At 51.7% G+C, this 25,687-nt stretch overlaps 2 pseudogenes across 1 annotated transcript; one reads left to right on the top strand and one right to left on the bottom strand.

Annotated features, from left to right (window-relative positions):
• The first annotated feature begins 1,215 nt into the window (after window positions 1-1,215).
• LOC120675917 lies at window positions 1,216-24,429 on the top strand (annotated as a pseudogene). The gene is made up of 2 exons (XR_005675536.1): window positions 1,216-1,604; window positions 24,008-24,429. The product of XR_005675536.1 is annotated as an uncharacterized LOC120675917 (transcript).
• LOC120674684 lies at window positions 2,361-3,328 on the bottom strand (annotated as a pseudogene).
• Window positions 24,430-25,687: the final 1,258 nt, after the last annotated feature.

Below are 25,687 nucleotides of genomic sequence, written 5' to 3'. Positions count from 1 at the left end.
AAATTCCTAATCTTTTTAGATTGATTAGAAAACCATAAAAGATTGATTAGAAAACCATGAGCCAAACATATGCCTAATCGAATTAGGTGGAGTCAAACCTGTAGCGTAAGAAATTATCCTCCAAACCATTCTCGCGTACGGGCAATCTAAGAAAAGATGATCTATAGACTCATTAATATTACAGCCACAACATTTTTGGCTACCCGTCCAGTTTTTCTTAGCGAGATTATCTTTTGTTAAAACCACTCCCTTTTGCAGATATCAAAGGAAGATTTTAATTTTGAGAGGAATATTTAGTTTCCAAATACTCTTATGTCGAAATGGTGGGTTTCTATCTATCAGATGTAGATAGAGAGAGCAAACTGTATATGACCTGGATGTGGTCATATTCCAGTTGAAATTATCAGGCTCGTCCACCAAGTTGACATGGACGATTTGCGCTACAAGGTTTTGCCATTCAAGCAGTTTATTATCCACCAACGCTCTCTTGAAGGATACCTGGAGAGGCGACGTGGCCATAACTTTAGCACTGTTGCGTGTGGATCCCTCACTATATTGTAGATTGATGGATATTTAACTTTGAAAGGTCTGTCTCCTATCCATGTATCTTCCCAGAATCTGGTCTTGGACCCATCCTTTACCAAAAAACGTCAAGGCCGAACACCTCATCTTTAATCTTCATGAAGCCTCTCCAAAAATGAGAGTCATAGGATATTGCCTTTACCTGGGTTAGTGACTTGGAATGTAGATATTTATTAGTTAGCAGCTTTTGCCACATGCCATCGGTATTCAGCAGGTTTACAAGCCACTTAGCCAATAAACACTTATTCTGCAATTGCAGATTTATGATTCCAAGTCCTCCTTGGTCCTTAGGCCGACACAAGATGTCCCACTTGACAAGTCGGTATTTATGTATGAGTGCACAGACGGGAGGTGGAAGGGAAGTAATAGAAGGGAGTGGGATTGCGGATCACAAACAGCTGTTTACATCTGTTCTTCAATCAACGATAAATGAGCACTAGCACCTGGCAGCCCGTTCTTGTTGGGCCGAGGCCCAGTTCGTGGAGGGAATGTGAGTGCATGGAAGATAGTCATCGTTGGATCTCTGTGGACGGTGCAGATGAGTGACTGCAGAGTGAAGTCGCTGAGCTTGACGGGGGTTCATTGGCTTCCCGCCGCCGCCGCCGCCTCACATCGAGCGAAAGGCATTCGCCGGAACGGAGCGCGGAGATGAGCGGGACAGCGTTCACGCGTTCAAGTCGCGGGTGCCGGTGGCGTGGAGCCCGCGGCTGTACATCACGCTGGTGCGGGGGCTCCCCGGGACGCGGCGCCTCCACCGCCGCACGCTCGAGGCCATGCGACTCCGCCGCTGCCACCGCACCGTCGAGCACCGTACCACGCCGTCGCTTCTCGGAATGCTCACCCAGGTAAAGCGCCTCGTCGTCGTCGAGACCGAGGAGATGTATAACGAGCGGAGGCAGGCAGAGGAGGAGCGACGCGCGCCCAGGCCGCCGCTTCTCATCTCCCACCACCAGCCAGCGCCAACTGCGAACCCGGGAGCAGCCACGGCAGAGGGTTCTGCTGCCACTTCGCCGTAGCCTCTGGTAAGCTTCTCGAGCCCCAATTGTTCCCGTAGTGCTCTGATTTTTTCTGTTTTCCACATGCCCTTGAAGTGTTTGATCCAATGTCTAGGGAGGGAGAGTGAGAGGAAGAGCTTTTGGGCTGTCAATACGTTGTTAAGATTACATTATTAGCTTAAAACATGAGAAACTTGTAGCCTTGCACTGAGAACACATAGACCTAGATAAAACATGAAAGAACACTAGAACATTTGGCGCGCTTTGCGCGCCATATCATAATCGTCAAGATGCATTACAATATAGATTAAACAGATATGGCACACTTTGACATCCATAATATTAGCATGTAATAAATGGAAACATGTTCATATATTTGTCCATACAAAGGACAGAAAATGATGATATGGCCTTCTGCTAGCTACATCCACCAATTGGTCTTTAAATTCATCATACAACAGGTAATTCAATCTTGCCAAGTGAATGTTTCATTTATACATCAGTCTAGCGCAATTCGCGTGCCCTATCAGATATCTTATCATCTGATGTCATAATATTTATAGATGTTTGTTAGCTTGTCCTCACGTTTGGATCTGCAAATTGGCAATATTTTCTAGGCATGCCAGTTCAGAACACATACAAGTGGCAGAACCTAGGGGACTTTTTTTTTGGATAATGCAGAACCTAGGGACTGAATAACTCTATAGTTAATCAGCTTAGAGTGCACTATGCACAAATACAGACCCAAGGAAGCTACCATCTATTCCAACCGACAAACATTTGTCAACGCTTTTCCAGTTGCCCAAACCTGAAGTAAAAGCAGTTCCAGCTATAAATCTTGAAGTTTGTTGCCATGTTCTTTGGGTCACCCTTCTGCTTCCCGCTTGCAAGTAGTGCAAAAGCAGGCTTCTAAAGCTGTTGCAGTGGGAGGCCTATTTCTGGTTCCATGCCACCGAGGATTAACCTCCAAAGCAGGTTGCTGGCTAACAGGTTTTCCTGTTGCCATGGAAGGATCACGAGCTATGTTGCTGTTCGAACTGGAGGGAGCTTCATCATCCTTCATGCCACTCTGATTTATTGATGGCGTGACACAAATACTGTCGCTTGCCCTATCATCATGTGGTGTCTTCAGCTTATTTGAGTTAATTGGACCACTAAAACATGACCTTCTTTGGCATAATTTGTCTCATCAGCGGTGATCTTTGAGTGAATAAGCCACTGCATCAGGCTTATGCTCAAACAACTTTTACTCAATTAAGTTCTCCATGACCTCATTTTGCCCATCATTGGTAACAGAGTTTGATCCATTCATTTTCTGCTCAGATCGCTTCTCCTTTGTAGAACAGCTTTGCAATTGTTTTAGTCTGGAAAGTGTCACCAACATCAACTGCAGCTGATGTTGAAGTCAACAGTGGCTTGCTTTTCTCTTTCTCGAAACCACCACGACCTTTTGAGAAAGAAAAGGCGGCTGCTTTGTTCATTACTACAGCTAGTTAATCTTCTGGGCTTTGACACTGGGGACAAATTCTTGCCCTTTCAGGTTTTGTTTTGATGCCATGGCTGCCTGTCAAATCAATTTTATCATCATTGCCATTAGAAGGATGACCATTAGCAGTCACCATGTTCCGCAATGAACCCACTGAAACCATTTCAATTTCGTTAGCCTCAGCTGTAATTCGTCCAAAATCTTCCTGGTCATCTAATAATCTATCATTGGCATCCTCCTCCTCGGAGGAACTGTCACTCACCATATTAGATAGTACGGCGAGGCCGATGCGGAGTACGCAGAGGGGAGCGTAGAAGCAGTTGAGACTGGGGAAGAGAACGCAGGACGTAATGCGAGGAGTGGACGGGCGCCGGACTGTCTTCGTCGCCGGCGAGGACAGGTTCCTCGGCCGTGACCGAAGCCAGCTTGCGCCCAACACGGGAGAGCTTTATTCTTCGATGATTCCAATTACATGCTAGGCGGTGACCTTTATAGATCAGGTCCGGCTAGCAGCTAACAACTTGCTAACAAACCAAAACAAACTTCCTAAACAGACTCCCGTAACAACAGCACCTTGCGCCCAAGCCTAGCCACTTGGTTGTTGCTTCTTGTTGCACCGCCGGTACTGCTTGCCGATGAATGCGTCGACAACACTTCCTCCCTCGCCGCAAAACAGCGCGTCCTCGAGCTGCCAGTGAGGATAAAGCTTGACGAACTCCTCCAACGGCTCCCAGGTGACATCGGCAGCCGTACACCCCGTCCAACGGACCAGAAGCTGCTAGGAGCCTCGATTGAGCCGGGCGCGTAGTACCTCTTCAGGTGTAGGCATGACGCGGCCATGGACCAGCGGCTGCAGCGGGGGAACGGTGCTGGGCGGCGCCCCCTCGAATTTCTTCAGGAGTGCAACATGGAAGACGTCGTGAATCTTAGCATTGACAGGGAGGCGCAGGCGGTAGGCCACGGGACCGATACGCTCGAGCACCTCGTACGGCCCGTAGAACTTGGCCGCCAGCTTGGTCGTTTGATGCGTCGTGATACCGGAGGCCGAGCGGCGAAGTAGACGCAGCCATGCCCACTCTCCAACCGCAAATTCGACGTCACGCCGACGCTTGTCATGCTGTGCCTTCATGACATCTTGTGCGAGGAGGCACTCCCTGATCTCCTTCAGGAACTCATCGCGGTCCCGCAGCTGGCGGTCAATGGCGGCCACCTGGGCTGACCCAGGCGAGTAGTGAAGTAGCGCCGGCGGGGAGCGACCGTAGACCACCTGGAACGGCGAGGCGCGCAGGGCCGTTTGGTATGAAGAGTTGAAGCAGAACTCCGCCCAGGAAAGCCACTAGAGCCATGAACGCGGCCGATCACCTGCCAAAGACCTCAAATACATGCCGATCGTGCGATTAGTCACCTTGGACTGCCCATCCGTTTGTGGGTGGAACGCGGAGCTCATGAGCAGCTTGACACCGGCGAGACGGAATAGTTCCGCCCAGAAGTTGCTGCTGAAGACCGGGTCGCGGTCGCTGACGATGGACGTCGGGAAGCCGTGGAGGCGCACGATGTCGGTGAAGAACGCCCGCGCCACAGACGCCGCGGTGTAGGGGTGGCCGAGCGTGATGAAGTGGGCGAACTTGGAGAAGCGATCCACCACCGTGAGGACCACCGACTTCCCTCCCACCTTGGGAAAGCCTTCGACGAAGTCCATGGCGATGTCGCTCCAGACCTCGTGTGGCACCGGCAGAGGCTGAAGGAGCCCGGCGGGGTGCAGGTGCTCAGACTTGTTTCGTTGACACACCGCACAGCCGCAAACGAAGTCGCGCACGCGCCGCAGCAAATGCGCATTGTAGAAGGAGGCTCGCAAGCGGTGTGCCGTCTTTTCGACTCCCTCGTGCCCCATCTCGTGCGCCTCGGCACGGAGACGCTGCCACAAGGAGGAGTCATCCGGCACAAAGATCTTCCCCCGGAACAGGCGAACAGCAACAGATCGTCTGCCGTGGACCACCCGTCCGGCGCCGAGCCGGCCGCGACCTGCGCCAAGAGGCCCTGGGCGAACGGGCTAGCGGCCACCTCCGCCTTCAGCTCATCGTACGCATAGAATGCCGGCATGGACACGGCATGAACCGCCAAGACCTCATCGCGGCGGGACAGCGCATCTGCCGCGGCATTTTGCTTGCCCGGCCTGTGCTCCACCGTGATGTCATGGCCGAATAGCTTGGAGACCCAGGTGTGCTATGGTATGGTGGTGAGGCGCTGGTCGAGGATGTACTTGAGGCTCCAGTGGTCGGTGCGGACCGTGTGTCGGACGGCCTTCACCAAGCCAATGAGCTCGCGCTCATACGCCGGCAGCTTGGCGTGCTGTGGCGCCACCGCCCGGCTGAAGAACGCCAACGCGCCGTCGCCCTGGTGCAGCACAGCACTCAATCCCGCCCCGGACGCGTCACAGTCGACGATGAACCGCTTGGAGAGTGCCTTCTTGAGGTCGAGGGAGGCGCGTTCGGCGTCGTCGGACCACCGGAACGCCTCCCGCTTGACGAGTGCTGTGAGCGGCTCCGCCACGGCGCCGTAGTTCGCGATGAACTTGCGATAGTAGCCGGTCAGCCCGAGGAAGCTTCGGAGTGCCCGCACAGTCCGCGGGCGCGGCCAGGCTTCGACCGCTTCAATCTTGCTGGGGTCCGTGAGCCTTGACAACGTGGCCCAGTGTAACATCCCGAAAATTACCTAAAATAAATCGTGCGCTAAAATTTTGCTTCGTCGTTGAGCTCAAGATCCCTCCTTGAAACCCTAACCCCAGTTTTCCGGAATCCTCCCTGTTCCGCCGGGACTCCCGATTCCCCAAAGACCCGACACCCGTATCCAGCACCCTGTTTCCCCTCGACCTGCGCGTCGCGCTCGCGCGCGCCCAGGCGCCGCGCGTGGCCGACCGAGCGTCGGTGACGCCGCGAATCCCGCTCTCTCTTTCTCTTTTTCTTTTTCTTTTCTTTTTTTTCCCCCTTTTTCCTCTCTTTCCTCTCCTCTCTCCCTCCCCGCGCGCTTGGCCGGCCCCGTCGCCTCCTGCTCCACCCGACCACGCTCTCCACCCGAGCACGCCTCCCTTGGACCCCGCTCCTGCGCGCACCCCGCTCCGGCCGCGCACGCAGGCCCCAGCTCGCCGGCCCGGCCTTCCTCCTCCTCCCGCGCGCGCTCCTGCCCCGTGCACGCACACACCGCCGCGACCCCCTGCTCGCGCGCGAGCCGCGCGCCGCGACACGACCCGCCCGCGCGCACTGTCACGCCGAGCCTACCCGCACACCGCGCCCGGCCCGGCTCACCCTCGCCTTCCCCACGCACGACGCCGGCTCCGTGCGCCACCACCGCCGCGCGCGCTCCCTGCTCCGCCCACACGCCCACGGTACGTCGCGACACGGGCCGACCACCGTTGACGCCGCACAGCGCCGGCGACCTCGGCACAGCACCACCTGCACCGGGTCGCCGCCTGTCCGAGGCGTCACGTCGTCTCGCCGTGCGCACCCCCGCCGCCGTGGACGCGCGCACAGCGCCGAGCTGACCTCCGCCCGCATCCCGCCAAGCCACCACCGGCCGAGCTCGACTTCTCCGCCTATAAAAGGCACCCCAAACCGCCCTCCATCGCCATCCCGAGCTCGCCAAAGCCGTCCTGCTCACCTTCTTCCTCGCTCCTCTGTTTTCTCCACGAGCAGAGCCACAGACTCTTCGTCGATCTCTTGATCTCTCCAACCAGGCCACCTTGGTTCAATTCCTCTTGAGGTAAGCACCTCCACACCCTGCTAGACCATCCCCAACCCACAGCCTCCCTTCTCCATTCCACCAGTGAGCTCCCCACGAGCTCGCAGGCCGCCATCCATGGCCGCCCGTGGCCGACCACCTTCCACCCGCTCACCCATGACCGGAGCCACCAAAGTGGAACCCCCTCACCCTCCTCTACCTCCCCATGCCCTCGGCTTTGTGAATAGAGGCCGGAAGCGCCGTTTAGGTGGAGCTCAGAGAGCTCGTGCCCATGGCGGCGCTGAGGACAGGGACGATGTCCCTGTTCCGTTCCATGAAGCCGTGACCCCTCCCTCCATGTATATCCCTTCCCGTGAACTAATTAAGGCCTATGGGCCTTGCTGTCCCGTTGTACACCCGGCCCAGGAAAAACAAAGAAAAAAAAAACAACAAGCTTAAGCCACGTGCTTCCCTGGTGCATTAAGCCGAGAAGCACTCCTCCTTTATGTTAAGTTAATTTTCGGAATTAATTAGCGTCCAAACTTTATACAGCCATGCCTCAATTAATTTAACTCCGATTCATCTTATTCTTCGTTCTAAATTCCTATAAAATCATATACTATCCATTCATCCTATTTTCATCTCTTCTTGAACCCCGGTTTAGCCCTTAAACACCTCCTTAACATATCATTTCATGCACCTAACGACCTCGGATCTACCCAAAACTTTACCACGTCTCTCTTAATGTAGTTTTGACCATGCCATTAGAAGCACACCCAAAAATATCACTTCATGCCCTATATTTCATGTGTCCCCGTTTCGAGCTCGACGACAAATCTTTATTTTGATTGTGTGCTTGTTTGTGTGCGCTGTAGACCACGGAGTGACCGAAGGAGAGCCCGTCAACGAGCCGTACTGTGAGCAGGAGAACGAAGACCAGTTCCGCGACCCCGAGCCCGAAGGACAGGACCTCCCCGAAGGCTACGAAGACGGCAAGTTCAATCCCATCCTTTGATGCATGTTTCTGTCCTAGTTTTTATAAACACAACCCAATGGCCTGTTTTATAAATTACATATGTTTTACTTGCATGAAAACACGGTTGGATAGCCACCCCTTGATTTGTGATGACCATTCCTTGACCACCTAGATTAATGTCTGATTTTGTTTGGACGTTAATCGATATTAGAATGCTTAGGACTTTACTCATAATACTATTTGATTTATAAAGAAAATGTGTGCGTGTGGGAAGGGATAAAATGTGGATTTTCGAAAGATGAGTATGGGCGAGATGGACGGCATTTCTGTGTGATTTGCCGATTGGTGTGCTTATGCCTGTGTGGCTGGGCAAAGAAGGGAGATATCCATCTTGTCGCGTCTAAGGACCGAGTTGGTCTGTCATCTCACCTAACTCCACTATCGTGCAAACCACTCGACCGTTGTATGGGCAACGGCGTAGCATAAATCCCACTAGTTGGTGTGATAGCCATCAGGAGAGCTGAGAGCAACGGGTGACTAAGGAGAAGGGATAAGCCCAGAGTGACTTATGCCCGGTTATACCTAAGTGAATGGTCGATGACCCCTTGGTGCATCCCGTGATGGCTAGTCAGGCTTAGCTATGGTGGGTAATGGCTATGTTGGAATCTACACCGACACGACGGTGTTCGAGTTGTGGTATCCTACTTGTGGGTAAAGTTGCACACCTCTGCAGAGTCAAAAGCTATTCGAATAGCCGTGCCCACGGTATTGGGCGAGTTACGGTGTGGTCTCACCACTAGTGTTTACTTTGGGATGGGTTAGCGTGAGTTGTTTTGGAAATGTGTCCGGCAGTTGTGCCGTGTGCTACGACGGACGGGGAGTCCGGTAGCAGTTTAAAACTTGAACTCCGGGTTACTACAAAATCTGATTTTCAAAAAGGTTTTCTGTTAAAATAAACCCCTGCATAAAATATCGATTTTCTGCAAATTAAACCGTAACCTTATCCTTGATTTACCCTTGCATATTATTCTGATATAACCCCCTCCGTGGGTGTGGTTGGACTTGCTGAGTACGTTCGTACTCACCACATTCTTACTTTTTACAGAAGAAGACCCAGACTTCGTGCCAGACGACGCTGAGTAGGGTTATCGTTCTGCACCCAACCTTGCCTGTGGAACCGGCCCTGTCGAGATGCCTCCGCTGTCGCAGTACTCTGAGCCCGTGGTAGACCCTATGTGGTTCGCGGTCTGGTGTTATGTCGTAGCCTGGTTAATTATTATTATCATCTGTATCGAGTGTCCTCCAAGGTTTGTACGGTTTTGAACCATCTGATGTAATAAATGTGGCATCAGCCTCCTGGGACTGGTGTTTTATATCACATTTAAGTCTTCTCTTATGAGGGGACGCTTCAGGTGGTATCAGAGCCGTAGGTTGGCCGTAGGACGTGACCCTAGGAGCGAAACCCGTTTTCAGGACCTTTCACCCTAGGACTTCTATCCTTAACCCTTTTCTCACACAAATACTTACCTTTGGTTCTTGCTCTGTTCCAGATGGCTGACAATGGATGGATCGGCGGAATCTGTTTCGCAGAGCCCGGCCTTCCTAAGTTGTTGATACTCAGCCTGGAACGCATTGGAGTTGTAGATCCGCCAGAGTTTCTTTACCGGGAGTACGACTCCAAGGGCACTCTTCGGTGTGACCTGATGATCTTCATAGCAAGAAGCACCCGCTATCCTGATGTGGACCCTTGGTTCATCTCCACCACTGGATTTCGTTTCCCGGACACCTATCGGAAAGCCGCCCGCAAAGCCCTGCGACGTCTGCGTGTGATCTACAGGCATCACCTCCAGCGGACTCCTATGGGATTTTTCCCGCCGACTGAAGGAAGAGGACGCACATGGATTGCCAGGATGAGAGGACTTGGAAGAGAAGAAGAAGACCTAGAAGACACGGTCTCTCACCTATCCATCTATCTCACCGGCCTGGATGAGCTCTATCGCGAGCAAGCAGCACAACTGAAACAGCAGGTCCACAGAGCAGAAAAAGCAACCCAGGAGATGGAGGAACAACGGTCGAGGACTTTCCATGCCGAGTATTCCCTAGCCGCCCTCCAAGTCCAAATGGATGAAAAAGAGGAAGAACTGGAAGAACAGCGGGCAGGAGCCACACGCGCCGAGGACTCGCTAGCCGCTCTCCAAGCTCGTATGCGGAGGTACGAGGCTCGCTGGGGAATAGGCGGATGGATGGAAGAAGACGCAGAAGAAGAACCCGAAGAGGCTCAATGGGATGTAGGCATTCAGGCCGAAGAGGAAGAGCCCATGGAAACCCATTGGGATGTTGGAACTCAAACTGAAGAAGAAGAACCTGAAGAGACCCACTGAGATAAAGGAACTCAGACCGAGGATGACATGACGGATCAGTATCTCCCACTGAAGAAATGCCCTTTTAGGATCGAGGAAGAGTCTCCATGATAGGAGTTGTCTCCAAGCTAGAACCTTTGCTCTAATAATAATCATGTACCCATGAAGTTGTACCCCCCATGACGCCATAAATAAAAATCATCTACCCCTTTGTGTACCTCAAATAATTGTGCAAGTTTTTCACCATATCTTTGTTTTCAGATGGCTGAGGAAGGATGGACCCAGGGCGACTGTCAAGCTGCACCTGGCTTCCCTAGCCTCTTGATCAACGCCCTGAAGAGCCTTGGCGTCACGGAACGCCCAAGGTACTACAGCAGAGAGTACGAGCATCATGGCACTCTCCGCTGCAGGGTGATCCTAGTCGTCGCCAGAAGTGACCGCTACCCCGACATCCTGTCATGGCGAGTGACTGCTACAGGGTTTAGGCACCAGGACACCTATCCCCTAGCCGTCAGGAAAGCATTTCGTTATCTGTGCCGGATTTTCGAAGGACACCTCACCCCCACACCAATGAGGTTCTTCCCACCAGCCATCAGGACACCAGTTTGGGAAGCTCGAATGAGAAGCCTGGAACGGCGCCGCCATGAAGAAGTCCTCCTGTACCAAGTAGCTACCTACCTAGCCTCCTTGGATCAGCTCTTCGACGAGCAAGCCAACTTGCTGAGGGAACATACCCATCGAGCCGAGCAAGCAGAGCTCGCACTAAGACTGCAGCAGATCCGAGCAGTCCAAGCCGAGGCAAGAGCCGCAGCAGCGGTCAGCAGTGAAGCAGTTGCTCAGGAGAGCCTCAGGCAAGCCCGAGACCGGCGTATGCAAGAATGGACTAGTAGTGGAACCCCAGTCCCGGCAATAGGAGAAGACCATGTTCTGCTCGGAACGCCCGTCATAGGATGGGGACCACTCGTTGGAAACCCACTAGCCCCACCCGAGAACCCTGGAAGGTCTACGGCCACCGCCGCAAGAGAAGCCGCAACGCAACCCCGGGAAAACAGAGGTCTAGAGGACGGAGAGCCAGGACCACTCCTTTCCCCGGAGGACGTGAGTTCCTTTCCGAGGGAGGAACCCACACAAGCCAATGAGTCTGCCTGAAGCGTGAGCAATCGACAAGGAATGAAGCCGTGTGGTCCGAAGAAGTGCTGTGCCCCTTTTTCTTTTAAAGTTGTGTACCCGGACGTGTAGTACGCGTTCTAGTCGTGTTCCCGTGTTGTACCCTGCCTTGCTTTAGTGAAGGTTGCTTGTTTGCCTTGTTGTGTGCTTGTTGTGTGTGCCCTTCGGCAGAAGGTTAATTCTGCCTTTTCAAAAATACGAGTTAAACAACTTAAACATCACCTAATCCCAAGCTCACAAAAACCCTACCCAATCTGCAGATGGTTTCCCGGAGCTTCACAAGGGCCTCCCGCGTCAGGGACCCTGCAGCTGCTGATGCAGGAGTACACCCTGACGGGCAAAACCATCCTCAGGAAGAACAAGAAGTGAGTCAGGGCAGAGGAGAAAATCATGGTGTACAGCTGCCACCACCACCACCACCACCTTTCGTGGACCTGGCACAAGTAATCCATAACCAGACTCTCATACTGGAGACACTGGCCAATGCTCTAGTGAACAGGCAGCCACGAGAGCAGACCTTTAATGACAAGCTGACAGCTTTTCTGAGGGCCAAGCCACCCACTTTTGCCGAATCCAGCAACCCCTTGGATGCAGATGACTGGCTCCGCGTGATCCAGAGGAAGCTCGAGCCATTTGGGTGCCAGGATCGAGATAAAGTTCTTCTGGCTGCACATCAACTCACCGGGACTGCCTTAGCCTGGTGGGAGAATTACTGCGCTGCTGCCAGAGATGCCTCCACCATCACCTGGAATGAATTCGTGAGGGAGTTCCGCCGTTATCACATCCCCTCGGCCACCATGAAGTGCAAGGCAGATGAGTTCCGCGCACTTCAGCAGGGGAGTATGTCGGTGGAAGAATATACTCACCAGTTTATGGAGCTGTCTCGATATGCGCCAGATGAAGTGAACGACGACGAGAAGAAGCAGGACATGTTCAAGAAGGGACTAAACCCAGAACTCAGGACCCTGCTCACTCCTCAAATCTACCCTGATTTCAACACCTTGATGAACAAGGCAATCCTCACCGAGAGGGCTAAGATTGAGGAAAGAAAAGATAACAAGCGCAAGTTCCTGGAGAGTAAGTCACGCCAGCAGGATCGTTTTCAGAAGCCCAGAAGCTACAGCTACAACGCACCAAGGTCCCAAGCGTCAATGCAGTACAAAACTCAGTCTCAAGTGATAGGACCACGGGCCTCTAACACCCAGCCCAGGAGCCAGAACACCATGAGGGCCCCTCAGAGTAATGCAAGCCAGGTCACCAATAACAACAGCAATGTGAGGGCCTGTTTCAACTGCCGAGAGACAGGGCATTTCATCGCCGACTGCCCTTATGCCAAGAACAAGCCAGCTACTTCAGCTTTCTCCAACACAGTGAACGGACCCAAGCCAGTACTGACCGGTGCCAACCGAGTACCCCTCCGCGGCAACAACAACAACAACCAGCAGAGGCAACCTCAGCAGTCTTTTGGACGAGCCCGTGTCAACCACATCGACGCACAGGAAGCTCAAGGAGCCCAGGGCGTAGTACTCGGTGAGTACCTAGTCAGCTCAACTCTTGCAACAGTACTGTTTGATTTTGGAGCATCACACTCATTCATATCTTCGAGTTTTGTGGAGAAACATAAAATACCTACGGTACTACTAAAAACACCCCTATTAACCCGGACGCCCGGAGGAGACATCAGGTGTCAGCTGGGTTGTCTACGGGTAAGGATCAATTTAAGTGGGGTAGAGTTTTTAGCAGACCTAGTAGTACTTAAGTCAGAAGGGATAGATGTGATCCTCGAAATGGACTGGCTAAGCAAACACAATGGCCTCATAGGTTGTACGGACAAGGTAGTACATCTGACAAACCCAGAGGGAGTCCGAGTGACCTGTCACACCCGGGAAAGCGGAGCAAACCCGATGATATTCAGTATGGAAGCCAAGAACTTGGATGAAGTCCCTGTAGTGAATGAGTACCCCGATGTCTTTCCCGAAGAACTTCCCGGTATGCCACCAGATAGGAACGTAGAATTTGTCATTGATCTTGTTCCTGGAACCGCCCCCATAGCCAAGAGACCGTATAGGATGGCAGCCTCCGAGTTGGCAGAATTAAAGAAACAACTAGAGGAACTACAACGGATTGGCTTTATCAGGCCAAGTTCGTCACCTTGGGGAGCCCCGGTTCTATTCGTCAAGAAGAAGGACGGAAGTATGAGGTTGTGTGTAGACTACCGGGCACTAAACGAAGTCACTATCAAAAATAAGTACCCCCTTCCCAGGATCGATGATCTCTTTGATCAGTTAAAAGGAGCCAAGTACTTTTCCAAGATTGACCTAAGGTCCGGATATTTTCAGCTCAAGATTAGGGAAAGCGACATCCTGAAGACAGCCTTTGTCACCCGATACGGACAGTTTGAGTTCACAGTGATGTCTTTCGGACTGACAAATGCACCGGCCTATTTCATGAACCTCATGAGCAAAGTGTTTATGGACGAGCTAGATAAGTTTGTCGTAGTCTTCATTGACGACATACTTATTTACTCAAAGAGTATTCAGGAGCACGAGCAACACCTGAGGGTAGTTCTAGAGAAGCTGAGAATGCATAGGTTATACGCCAAATTCAGCAAGTGCGAGTTCTGGCTGGAGAAAGTAGCCTTCCTTGGTCATATTTTGACCGCAGAAGGAGTGGCAGTAGACCCCGAGAAGGTCGAAGCAGTATCCAACTGGCAGCAACCAACCAATGTCAGTGAGATCAGGAGTTTCCTCGGATTAGCTGGGTACTATCGGAGATTTATTGAGGGATTTTCTAAGATAGCCCGGCCCATGACAGAGCTGCTCAAGAAAGAGAAGAAATTCACTTGGACGGAGTCGTGTGAAAGAAGTTTCCAGGAGTTGAAGCGAAGATTGACGACAGCCCCAGTGCTAACCCTGCCGGATATTCATCGGGATTTTGTCATCTATTGTGATGCGTCCCGACAAGGATTGGGTTGTGTGCTGATGCAAGATGGGAAAGTCGTTGCATATGCTTCCCGTCAGCTCAGGACTCATGAGCAAAATTACCCGACTCATGATTTGGAGCTTGCAGCCGTAGTGCACGCACTTAAGATCTGGAGGCACTATTTGATTGGAAATAAGTGCGAAATCTTTACCGATCATAAAAGTCTGAAGTATATCTTCACCCAATCAGACCTAAACCTGAGGCAGAGAAGATGCCTGGAATTAGTCAAAGATTATAATTTGGAAATTCATTATCACCCAGGTAAAGCCAATGTAGTAGCCGATGCCCTAAGTCGGAAATCCTACGGGCCCAAGAATGACCATTTACGAGAGGAAATGACACGATTAAATGTGCACATTGTCCCTCGAGGTTCCAGCCAAGTGCTGAACGTTCAATCCACTCTAGAAGAAAGAATCAGGAAAGCCCAAAAATCGGACAAGGGGCTGATGGAAATCCGGAGGCAAACCGGAGAAAATAAGGCCCCAGACTTTCGAGTTGATAATAAGGGAACGTTGTGGTATAAAGACAGAATTTGTGTGCCCCAGAAAGGAGATTTCAGGCAGATAATCATGGATGAAGCCCACAACTCAGCCTACTCCATCCACCCAGGATCCACCAAAATGTATATGGACTTAAAACAGAAATATTGGTGGAATGGGATGAAGGCAGATATTGCACGATTCGTCGCCCATTGCGATACTTGCCAAAGAATTAAAGCTGAACACCAGATGCCGGCAGGATTGTTGCAACCCCTACCCATTCCGGTTTGGAAATGGGATGAAGTAGGAATGGATTTTGTAGTGGGCTTGCCCAGAACCCAGAAAGGACATGACTCCATATGGGTAATAGTGGATCGCCTTACTAAATCAGCTCACTTCATACCCGTACGGACCAACTATGACGGGGAGAAGCTAGCTAAGCTCTATATAGAGAACATAGTGAAATTGCATGGTGTGCCCAGCCGAATCGTTTCAGATAGAGGGACCCAGTTCACCTCAAGATTTTGGAAGAGTTTGCATAAAGCCATGGGCACCAAGCTGGACTTTAGTTCCGCTTATCATCCGCAGACGGATGGTCAGACGGAAAGGGTGAATCAGATTATGGAAGATATGCTGAGAGCGTGTGTTCTCACTTATGGCAAAGATTGGGAACAAAGCTTACCGTATGCCGAGTTCTCATACAACAACGGGTACCAAGCAAGTTTGGGCATGTCACCGTTTGAAGCTCTCTACGGAAGAAAATGCAGAACCCCCCTGATGTGGTCAGAAGTTGGAGAACGTGCCCTAGTCGGCCCCGCACTCATAAAGGAAGCAGAGGAAAGAGTCGCCGAGATTCGAGAAAAGCTAAAAGCAGCCCAGTCCCGACAAAAGAGCTATGCGGACAAGAAAAGACGGGAAATAAGTTTCAACCCAGGAGATTTCGCGTATCTCAAGGTATCACCCATTCGAGGGACCCGAAGATTTCAGGTACAAGGAAAATTGGCCCCTCGGTATATTGGACCATACCGAGTTCTGAAGAAAATTGGAGCAGTAGCATACCGTTTGGAGCTACCAGAAGAAATGTCGGATATACACCCAGTGTTTCATGTCTCGCAATTAAGAAGGTGTTTGAGGGTACCCGAGGCAGTGCATGTGCCAGTAGAAACGATAGATCTGCAGTCAGACCTGCGATATCAGGAAATACCGGTCAAGATTCTAGACACCGTCGCCAGGAGGACCAGAAACTCTGAAGTACGAATTTGCAGAGTTCAGTGGAGCAGACACGGAGTAAAAGAAGCTACGTGGGAACGCGAAGATGCTCTGAAGAAGGAATTTCCCCACCTGTTTAGGAACCAGTCGAATCTCGAGGACGAGATTCATTTTAAGTGGGGTAGGTTTGTAACATCCCGAAAATTACCTAAAATAAATCGTGCGCTAAAATTTTGCTTCGTCGTTGAGCTCAAGATCCCTCCTTGAAACCCTAACCCCAGTTTTCCGGAATCCTCCCTGTTCCGCCGGGACTCCCGATTCCCCAAAGACCCGACACCCGTATCCAGCACCCTGTTTCCCCTCGACCTGCGCGTCGCGCTCGCGCGCGCCCAGGCGCCGCGCGTGGCCGACCGAGCGTCGGTGACGCCGCGAATCCCGCTCTCTCTTTCTCTCTTTCTCTCTTTCTCTCTCTCCATTTTCCTTTTTCTTTTTCTTTTCTTTTTTTCCCCCTTTTTCCTCTCTCTTTCCTCTCCTCTCTCCCTCCCCGCGCGCTTGGCCGGCCCCGTCGCCTCCTGCTCCACCCGACCATGCTCTCCACCCGAGCACGCCTCCCTTGGACCCCGCTCCTGCGCGCACCCCGCTCCGGCCGCGCACGCAGGCCCCAGCTCGCCGGCCCGGCCTTCCTCCTCCTCCCGCGCGCGCTCCTGCCCCGTGCACGCACACACCGCCGCGACCCCCTGCTCGCGCGCGAGCTGCGCGCCGCGACACGACCCGCCCGCGCGCACTGTCACGCCGAGCCTACCCGCACACCGCGCCCGGCCCGGCTCACCCTCGCCTTCCCCACGCACGACGCCGGCTCCGTGCGCCACCACCGCCGCGCGCGCTCCCTGCTCCGCCCACACGCCCACGGTACGTCGCGACACGGGCCGACCACCGTTGACGCCGCACAGCGCCGGCGACCTCGGCACAGCACCACCTGCACCGGGTCGCCGCCTGTCCGAGGTGTCACGTCGTCTCGCCGTGCGCACCCCCGCCGCCGTGGACGCGCGCACAGCGCCGAGCTGACCTCCGCCCGCATCCCGCCAAGCCACCACCGGCCGAGCTCGACTTCTCCGCCTATAAAAGGCACCCCAAACCGCCCTCCATCGCCATCCCGAGCTCGCCAAAGCCGTCCTGCTCACCTTCTTCCTCGCTCCTCTGTTTTCTCCACGAGCAGAGCCACAGACTCTTCGTCGATCTCTTGATCTCTCCAACCAGGCCACCTTGGTTCAATTCCTCTTGAGGTAAGCACCTCCACACCCTGCTAGACCATCCCCAACCCACAGCCTCCCTTCTCCATTCCACCAGTGAGCTCCCCACGAGCTCGCAGGCCGCCATCCATGGCCGCCCGTGGCCGACCACCTTCCACCCGCTCACCCATGACCGGAGCCACCAAAGTGGAACCCCCTCACCCTCCTCTACCTCCCCATGCCCTCGGCTTTGTGAATAGAGGCCGGAAGCGCCGTTTAGGTGGAGCTCAGAGAGCTCGTGCCCATGGCGGCGCTGAGGACAGGGACGATGTCCCTGTACCGTTCCATGAAGCCGTGACCCCTCCCTCCATGTATATCCCTTCCCGTGAACTAATTAAGGCCTATGGGCCTTGCTGTCCCGTTGTACACCCGGCCCAGGAAAAACAAAGAAAAAAAAACAACAAGCTTAAGCCACGTGCTTCCCTGGTGCATTAAGCCGAGAAGCACTCCTCCTTTATGTTAAGTTAATTTTCGGAATTAATTAGCGTCCAAACTTTATACAGCCATGCCTCAATTAATTTAACTCCGATTCATCTTATTCTTCGTTCTAAATTCCTATAAAATCATATACTATCCATTCATCCTATTTTCATCTCTTCTTGAACCACGGTTTAGCCCTTAAACACCTCCTTAACATATCATTTCATGCACCTAACGACCTCGGATCTACCCAAAACTTTACCACGTCTCTCTTAATGTAGTTTTGACCATGCCATTAGAAGCACACCCAAAAATATCACTTCATGCCCTATATTTCATGTGTCCCCGTTTCGAGCTCGACGACAAATCTTTATTTTGATTGTGTGCTTGTTTGTGTGCGCTGTAGACCACGGAGTGACCGAAGGAGAGCCCGTCAACGAGCCGTACTGTGAGCAGGAGAACGAAGACCAGTTCCGCGACCCCGAGCCCGAAGGACAGGACCTCCCCGAAGGCTACGAAGACGGCAAGTTCAATCCCATCCTTTGATGCATGTTTCTGTCCTAGTTTTTATAAACACAACCCAATGGCCTGTTTTATAAATTACATATGTTTTACTTGCATGAAAACACGGTTGGATAGCCACCCCTTGATTTGTGATGACCATTCCTTGACCACCTAGATTAATGTCTGATTTTGTTTGGACGTTAATCGATATTAGAATGCTTAGGACTTTACTCATAATACTATTTGATTTATAAAGAAAATGTGTGCGTGTGGGAAGGGATAAAATGTGGATTTTCGAAAGATGAGTATGAGCGAGATGGACGGCATTTCTGTGTGATTTGCCGATTGGTGTGCTTATGCCTGTGTGGCTGGGCAAAGAAGGGAGATATCCATCTTGTCGCGTCTAAGGACCGAGTTGGTCTGTCATCTCACCTAACTCCACTATCGTGCAAACCACTCGACCGTTGTATGGGCAACGGCGTAGCATAAATCCCACTAGTTGGTGTGATAGCCATCAGGAGAGCTGAGAGCAACGGGTGACTAAGGAGAAGGGATAAGCCCAGAGTGACTTATGCCCGGTTATACCTAAGTGAATGGTCGATGACCCCTTGGTGCATCCCGTGATGGCTAGTCAGGCTTAGCTATGGTGGGTAATGGCTATGTTGGAATCTACACCGACACGACGGTGTTCGAGTTGTGGTATCCTACTTGTGGGTAAAGTTGCACACCTCTGCAGAGTCAAAAGCTATTCGAATAGCTGTGCCCACGGTATTGGGCGAGTTACGGTGTGGTCTCACCACTAGTGTTTACTTTGGGATGGGTTAGCGTGAGTTGTTTTGGAAATGTGTCCGGCAGTTGTGCCGTGTGCTACGACGGACGGGGAGTCCGGTAGCAGTTTAAAACTTGAACTCCGGGTTACTGCAAAATCTGATTTTCAAAAAGGTTTTCTGTTAAAATAAACCCCTGCATAAAATATCGATTTTCTGCAAATTAAACCGTAACCTTATCCTTGATTTACCCTTGCATATTATTCTGATATAACCCCCTCCGTGGGTGTGGTTGGACTTGCTGAGTACGTTCGTACTCACCACATTCTTACTTTTTACAGAAGAAGACCCAGACTTCGTGCCAGACGACGCTGAGTAGGGTTATCGTTCTGCACCCAACCTTGCCTGTGGAACCGGCCCTGTCGAGATGCTTCCGCTGTCGCAGTACTCTGAGCCCGTGGTAGACCCTATGTGGTTCGCGGTCTGGTGTTATGTCGTAGCCTGGTTAATTATTATTATCATCTGTATCGAGTGTCCTCCAAGGTTTGTACGGTTTTGAACCATCTGATGTAATAAATGTGGCATCAGCCTCCTGGGACTGGTGTTTTGTATCACATTTAAGTCTTCTCTTATGAGGGGACGCTTCACCCAGGTAGGCTACCGACTCTGCACCAAAGGAGCACTTTGATTGCTTCGCGAACAGCTGGTGCGCTCGGAGCTGTTGGAGCACCGCCTTGACAAGCTGCAAATGTTCCGCCCACGATGCACTATAAATCAATATGTCATCAAAAAACACGAGTACAAAGCGGCGGAGAAAGGGCTTGAGGATGTCATTCATCAATGCTTGGAAGGTGGATGGCACGTTCGTCAGGCCGAACGCCATGACCAAGAACTCGAAGTGGCCATGGTGGGTGCGGAAGGCTGTCTTCTCGACGTCGGCGGGGTGCATTCGCACCTGGAAGTATCCACTGCGCAAGTCGATCTTGCTGAAGAACCTCGCCCCCTGGAGCTCGTCGAAGAGCTCGTCACTGACCGGGATAGGGAACTTGTCTTTTACCGTGCGCTCGTTGAGAGCGCGGTAATCGACACAGAAACGCCACGTCTCGTCCGGCTTCTTGATGAGGAGCACCGGGGAGGAGAATGGCGACGTGGACTCCCGGATGATCCCCTGGGCGAGCATGTCCTCGCACTGGCGCTCCAGCTCATCCTTGAGGAGCTGGGGGTAGCGGTACGGCCGGACGGCAATCGGCGCCGTGCCCGGCAGGAGATGTACCCGATGGTCGTGGCGGTGCTGCGGCGGAAGGCCCCGCGGCATGGCGAACACGTCGGCGTACTGGGCGAGCAAGCTGTCGAGGACGTCGCGCGGGTTCGCCAGGGCGTTGACGCAGGGGCTGGGGCTGCCCACGCCGCGCCACACGATGCTGCGGCCATCCCGCCAGATGGCCATGGTGAGCTTGTTGAGGTCCCACGTGATCGGACCGAGGGTACGGAGCCACTGAACGCCCAAGATAACATCGAAGCTATACAGCGCGAGTGTGTAGCAGTCGACGTCGAAGGGGACGCCGTCAATGTCCACCGGCGTCGCTCGACAGACACCCTGGCTTGGCACACGGTCGCCGTTGGCGACTTTGACCGTCAACCCCGGTCGCCGGGTTACGGCGAGCCCCAGGCGGTGGGCCACCTCGTCGTGGATGAAGGTGTGCGTAGAGCCGGTGTCGACGAGAGCGACCAGATCGATGCCGCAGACGCGAACCCGGAGCTTCATGGTGAACTGGGCGTAGGGCGGCGTCGCGATGCCCGTGAGAGCAGCGAGCGAGACGCCCAGGTCGGCATCAGCGCTAGCAGGCGCCTCCTCGTCAGAGATCTCCAAGAGGAACATGCCTTTGGCAGCGCATTTGTGGTCCTTGGTGAATTTCTCAGGGCAGAAGTAGCACTGCCCGCTCGCCCGCTTCTCGGCGATCTCCTCCGGCGAGAGGCGGCGGAACCGCGGACTCGGCGGGTCATCAATCTTGGCTGCGCCCCCGGGCGCGGGAAGCGCCAGTGCGTGGTGGCCAGGGCCAGACGGCGTCCGTGTCCGGGCCGACGTGCGAGGGACCCCGGCCGCGGCTGCCTCGTGGCCTCGGCGCTCGTACGCGCGTGCCAGGCTCATGGCCATCTGGAGATTGTTGGGCCGCTGCAATTCGACGTCGGAGGAGAGTGGTTGACCTAGGCCTGTAGTGAACCGATCGATCTAGTGTTGCATGGTTAGATCAGTACAGCGGCACAGTAGGGCAAGGAAGCGGCGCTGGTACTCCTCGACCGAGCCAGAGCGGCGGAGGCTCGTCAGCTCGCCGAGGGAGTTGGAGCGGATGGGCGGCCTGAACCGGAGGTTGACGTACTCCACGAACCGCGCCCAGGACGTCACGCCGACGTCACGCTCCAGTTGGAAGTACCACTCGGCCGCCACACCGTCGAGGTGCAGCGACGCGGTCCAGACCTTCTCCTCCTCTATGGTGCGGTACCCCTGGAAGAAGTGCTCACACTTGTTGATCCACGGCAACGGGTCCGTCTCGCCGTTGAAGTGTGGGAAGGTGAGCTTGGGTTGGGGTGGACGCCGCCAGTCGTCATCACGGCGACTGTGACGACCCCGACGAAAGCCGCCGCCGGCGTCCGAGTCGTTGCCGCTGCTGCCGTCGTCGCCATCGCCGCCACCGCCGCTGCCGCGGCGCTGATTGTGGGTACGTTTGGGCGAGCGGAGGCCGTCATCCTTCTCGTCGTCTTGATCGCCTTGCTGGAACTTCTCGGTGCGGGCGCTGCGACGGTCGTGGGCATCAAGGCGGTTGTTCATCGTGGTCATCTGGGCGAGGAGGCGATCCAGTTTGCCGTCCACGGAGGCCAAGCGATCGCCGTCAGGATCTCCGGTGCCGGCCATGGCGGGCGATGCACCGTGCTGGTCTCTGATACCAATTTAGTACGGCGAGGCCGACGCGGAGTACGCAGAGGGGAGCGTAGAAGCAGTTGAGACTGGGGAAGAGAACGCAGGACGTAACGCGAGGAGTGGACGGGTGCCGGACTGTCTTCATCGCCGGCGAGGACAGGTTCCTCGGCCGTGACCGAAGCCAGCTCGCGCCCAACATGGGAGAGCTTTATTCTTCGATGATTCCAATTACATGCTAGGCGGTGACCTTTATAGATCAGGTCCCGATCAGGCTAGCAGCTAACAACTTGCTAACAAACCAAAACAAACTTCCTAAACAGACTCCCGTAACAGCAGCACCTTGCGCCCAAGCCTAGCCACTTGGTTGTTGCTTCTTGTTGCGCCGCCGGTACTGCTTGCCGATGAATGCGTCGACAACATTAGATGAATGGCGTGAAAGGACAAAACTAATATTTGAATCTGCAGGTAAGTTTCTCAGCTCCCACACATTGAAGGGCTCTTCCCCTTCAACTAAGCATGTATCAATTATTGTGAACTTAGGAAACTCCTGATATCCATCTAAAGGACTGTCTTGGTTCAGTTTCATTTCTGTTATACTGCCATTTTTCTCAGCAGTTAAACCATGGTCTACCCCCATCAGCCTCAAATTCAAGAAGTACAGGATCAGCTGACACCTTTTTTAGGACATCACTCACAGAATCAAAATAATGGGTGCCTTTAGTGAGTTTACTTCTCGAGAACTTATTTATACCAGGCATAAGAAATACAAGACAATTTTTAGTTGTGCTGACATCCTTTGGCTACTCTGAGTACCAGCCTTTTGTAAACAAACAGGGCCAGACAGCTTCCCAGAAAATGTCGTTTGATCTTGTCTTACTTCTGAAATCACCAGTTAAGAATTTAATTATATCTTCTGAACCAAGCGAAAAACAGTCTTTTCCTGTAGGCAAGTCGCTATGAACAGTGAGAGCTTGATTGGGTTTACATTGGTCCGTAACAAATCCAGTCAAATCATGCTACCTTTACCAACCCCGACTGCCTCCACAAAAACTTATGTTCCAACGATGGATTTCAGAGCTAAGACAAATTCCTTGAAAGATGTTTGACTGTCACCGAAAGATTTGAAAGCCTGCAACATGTGAGAGCAGAACAAATCAGATGACAATTCATAACAGTATAACGTTGACAAATATCTGAAGCATGAAAGTTAGTGATCTTCATGTATACCTTTTCAGTTTTTTCACCATCTCCCCTTCTATTTTTATTAAAGATATGAACCAATACAAAACAATCAACAGAATCCAAATTCTGAAACAATAATATAGATACGAAATGAGCATAATTTGGAAACTAAATCCTGAGTGTACATGAAAAATATGGAACTCCTTATAAACAGTCAATTTAATTGAGTATAGCTAAATCGAGCCAAATGAAGATTTTTCTCTCGGCGATTAGTAGCACAAAATACTAACTAATTAACAATATGAATCAGTTTTATTCAAAGAGGATTTTTTGCATCTTGCTACACTGGCCCATGATGCTGCTCACTGGGCCAAAATTCAAATTCTTCCCTCGCAGAATAGAAGTGCCAGCCACTTGCCATTATTGCTAGTCACCAGCAGCACTCCCCCTTTGCCGGAACCATAGCCTGCCACTCAAGCTCTACACATTAGCTTCTTTTTGTCCTCCCTTTGCACCCCCTCCCCTCCGTTGCTGTACTCAATCTCAACTCCCAGTGATACACGACTAATTTTCTTACAATTTTTTTTTGGCACCAATCAATGTCTTTGAAGTAAGAAAGGTAATTCAATTGTTTGACTCGGGTCCCCTCTTTCAACTAAATTGAGTACTATGGTTTGCAATTGGGGGTTTACTTTTGCACATAAGACAAAGCATTGCTGCAAATAGCGACACTAGAATTTTTGCACCAGATGATGCCAATTGGGATGAGGAGATCCAAATTGACCCAGGCAATGGAAAGAATTATGTGCTTATCACCCTATCTTAGAGAACTGATAACATTGGAAATGGGCGTTCTCAACCTGACTCTAAATTTTCCATGGGAATTGGACCTTAGTTAAAGAATGTAATTATGTATAGGTGGTAATGCATTGCTTTGATTCGACCATTCATTAATATTTACCTTTGGTTCTCTTGTAGGGCATGAGAAGCCTTTCATGACAGTTCAACGTCATAATAATTAATTTGCCTTTTGACTCTAGAAGATATCATTGGATCCTCGTGCTCAACAAGCTCCAGCAACCCATACTCTATGAAAAATTGCAGTATGGTCCAAACTACTGTTTTCCTTCGCCCTGTATTTAGATTTGTTTATGGACAGGTATTGGTGTTTCAGTGCCTGTGGTCAATCTTGCTCGGTGTAATTTCAATTACAAAAATTTCTAAAAATGCTCTTTAAGATGTCATATTGGTTTCTTCCCTAATTTAACGTAAGGATGTATCTCAGATTTTAAATCTATTGTATTCTGATTGTTCCAACATTAGCAAAAGCATTGCTGGCTTTCGGTTGATCGCCAGAATTGCTTCAGTTCTGAAAGTGAAACTGTCTTGTAGTCTGGTGATTTTGGTGCTGTGCATTCCAACTCTTATAGTTATACATTTGGTTCGTATACTTCTTTTTTCTTTTTTGCATCCTAAGGATTACTTGTGAACATGATACGACAGTATCATATATACAGATAATCACTTTACAGATTGCGAACGCATAAAACAATTGTTCAAACTTCACTCCATACCATTGGAATGACGTCAATTACTTTATGTTTCAGTTTTATTTTCTGCCTATTCATAGTTAGAATATATGTGATTTATTATTTTTAAATATTCTACTCCTTACGTTTCAAATTGTATGTCGTTTTAATTAATCTAGATACATAGGCAAAATATAATCTAGATACATAGACAAAATATATTTGGAAGTGGTGGAGTATTTATGAAATGACAAACAAATATATTTTCTTAGAAAAACTTATACTATGATAAATAACATGTCTCTTGGTTATGTCAACAGTGTAAGCAACCAGTACCATAGAGTAGTGGTGGATCCAACGATAGGTGGGGGTGGGGAGGGTGGGTGCTCGAGCCCCCCAATCCCCGTGCAGCAATGGAGGCACTCGTGGACCCCCTCCATTTTTTGCGCCATGGGAAGGAGCTTAGGGGGCTGGTGGTTGAAGAAGGGTGAATTTTCGCTATTGGGTCGCAGGGGACAGTGGTACAAGTGGACTAAATTGGCCCATATAGCCACAACCGAAAGGAATTAGGTTGTGCCAAACAAAATGGCCCATCAGGACCCTCCCAGCCTGGCAACCCAACCAAACTCTACCGCTACTAATCTCCTCCCGACCTCTGTTTCTCCGAGAGACTCCTTGACCTCGAGCCTGACAACCGACACCGTCTACTCGCCGTTAGCCATCGCTCGCCTGATGCTAGCGCGACCTGGGGGCTGGTCGGCTGGGGCTTGGGGGAGCGGCACGCTCGCCTCCTGGCTCTCGCCATGGGCCACGCTCGCTTCCTGGCACGAGCACGCGATTGGCGAGTGCCGTCCGCAAGCCGCAGCGTTGAGGAGTGGCCGGTGGCCGGCACCCTGCGAGAAAATTGCTATAATAGGATTTCAAACGAGCGGATTCGTTAAAATAGGGCTTCCACCATTCGCTTCGCTAAAATGACATTCGAAATATTTGCACTTCGGAGTACTGGATGAATTTTCATCCTTCATGGCCTCTTTATATGTACTGGGATCGTCTGCCTTCCCAATGTCATTTGCATCTTCATTCATAGAAACCTCATAATCTTGTGGGATGGTAGATTTTCTTTCTCTTT

This window comes from Panicum virgatum, chromosome 5N (genome assembly GCF_016808335.1).
Source record: "Panicum virgatum strain AP13 chromosome 5N, P.virgatum_v5, whole genome shotgun sequence".
NCBI classification, from domain to species: domain Eukaryota; kingdom Viridiplantae; phylum Streptophyta; class Magnoliopsida; order Poales; family Poaceae; genus Panicum; species Panicum virgatum.
The sequence above is the reverse complement of the archived record's forward strand: the minus strand, read 5'-3'. Positions and strand labels throughout refer to the sequence as shown.